We start from the raw sequence: 2137 nt of genomic DNA, 5'->3' as shown, positions 1-2137 counted from the left end.
GTCTCAACCTTCCTAATGCCGCGACCCTTTAATACAGTTCCTCATGTTGTGGTGACCCCCAATTTCATTGTTACAAATTGAACATAATTAAAGCATAGTGATTAATCACAAAAACAATATGTAATTATATATGTGTTTTCCGATGGTCTTAGGCGACCCCTGTGAAAGGTCGTTCGACCGCCCCCCCCAAAGGGGTCGCGAACCACAGGTTGAGAACCGCTGGTCTAGGGAGAGCAGTAGCAGCAGTAGCTGCCTCCCCCATAGTTCATTTTCTTGGAGCGCCACCTTGTGGTGGTTGTGCCAGCCGCTGAGTGCCTGGTTATCTGTCCATGTTTCCCTTACAGAACACCAAGTGCCGGGATAAAGTCAGCTTCACGGGCCGGACTGGCTCACCCAAGGAGGTGCTGGAGGTGCCATTAATACATCAGTTAAATGGTGTTGATCATCCTGTTTGCCGTGTTCCCACCATGACCGAAGGCAGACCCTTGGCTATCTCGCCTCCACCAGGTCCCGGACTCCCCCACCTTCCCTCTTCCTCAGAAGCTGGAGAGCTGGTACTTAGCAAAAATATTTATTCTCTTGGCCACATTTGTGACTGTTGTGGCCCCTGTGGAGATGAAGGCATGGGGAGCAACCAGGGAAACATGGCCTCAGCCCAGAGAAGTCACTGCTCTGTTCCCCAGCCCCTGGTCAGCTGCCGGAGGAGTACCAGCCCCCCCACAGGGAGGGACCCCCAAGCACCGGGTAAGGTCTGAAGACAGCACAGCAGCCATTCCCTCTCACCGTCATTACCACCATCACCAGATCCTGCATCTCCCCAGTGGTTTGAGCCCTGGGAACTGACAGCACGTGGAGAAATTAGAATCTCAGGAAAGAAATTGGGGGCTGTTTTCTCTATAATTGTGAAAACAAGGTCTTCAAACATGAAGACTTCTCCCCTCTCACATGAGCACATGTAATGCTCAGAGCCCAGCCTGGAAAAGAAGACCATGGTTCTTGCCCAGCATGGCCTTGGGCTGCTGGTCAGGCAGAGGGCTGGGGGTCCCCACACCAGCACAGGGCTCCCCAGGGGTACTGGGAGTAAGCTGGAGCTGGAGCATGAATGGAGTCTGTGAAATAGAACTGCATCCCCACTAAGTCCTGCTGCTTCTTAGCCCTCAACACCTGGCCCTCTCTCTCTTCCCTCCTGACCCCTGTGCCCAGGGGGGTTCTCACACTGATCTCTCCTCTTCTTTTCCACTGCTTGGCTCTTAAGACTCAGGCAGGTAAAATAGTATTCCCCGGCCTGGGGAGCTTCAGAGTCTGCCAGGGGTCCTCAGGGCAAGGCCCGGGGGGCAGTTCTTAAAAAATGTCCTGTCCATTCAGCCATCATTTAGGGTCACAAATATATACAGCTAGGTTCCTCTGTATACAAGTATATGGTTTTATATAGCTGTCTGTAACCCCATGTGTGCCAATATGAGCCGTGTCTTTGTAACACACATTTTTGTTTTAGGAGACACTGACCATGGGAGGTTGTGTTCCTTAGACCTGGGGTAACATATTCAAGCCATTACTCCTCTGAGCCACAGAGTGTCCTCAGTGGGAGCTGTGCTTTGAGGCAGCAGACGTTCCTCTGCTCTCTCAGCCCGAGCTCTGTGCTCTTTGTACTGGGAAGAGACAATGCTTTGGTAGCTTCATTGGAGTCACTTCCTCCCCATGGTGTGGGAAGCTTTAGGTCTTACTTTGCTTTTGAGGTATCATCCTTTTGTTCTTCTCCTCTCCTATCTGGCCTTGACCTGGATTGACAGAAAATAAAGACTGACAGACACCAGCCTAGGCTACACAGGGGTATTAGTGACCAGAGTGCCAAAAGTGACCATTTAAAGCAGGTACTTGGCTCTGACAGTGTGGGGCATGGAGGTGGAGGGCAGTTAGCACAATGTCCAGCAAAGGCTGCTTTCCAAGGTCCCAGAGCCCTACTCTAGAGAGGCTTAGGGTCATTTGCCCAAGAGGAGCCCCTCTGACCTATAGACCTTTCCTCTAGGTTTCACGTTCTCGTTTTTATTCAAGTTGGGTTCTGAGCCCATCCAAAAATCTCACCATTTTAGACCTCTTAGCAGGCCCCCAAGAAGCCTCCCTCTACTCCATCATTCCC

General features: G+C 51.4%; 1 protein-coding gene across 3 annotated transcripts in view; it reads left to right on the top strand.

Moving 5' to 3' along the window:
• The window catches only part of ZNF609 (zinc finger protein 609), a 177389-nt gene extending 175583 nt beyond the window's left edge, over positions 1-1806 (top strand). For all 3 annotated transcript variants that reach the window (XM_015568519.1, XM_006770779.2, XM_015568520.1), the window contains exon 9: positions 345-1806. The gene's annotated coding sequence lies outside the window, so the exon portion shown is untranslated. The remainder of the gene's footprint in view (positions 1-344) is intronic.
• Positions 1807-2137: the final 331 nt, after the last annotated feature.

This window comes from Myotis davidii, unplaced genomic scaffold (assembly GCF_000327345.1).
Source record: "Myotis davidii unplaced genomic scaffold, ASM32734v1 scaffold461, whole genome shotgun sequence".
Taxonomy (NCBI): domain Eukaryota; kingdom Metazoa; phylum Chordata; class Mammalia; order Chiroptera; family Vespertilionidae; genus Myotis; species Myotis davidii.
The sequence above is the reverse complement of the archived record's forward strand: the minus strand, read 5'-3'. Positions and strand labels throughout refer to the sequence as shown.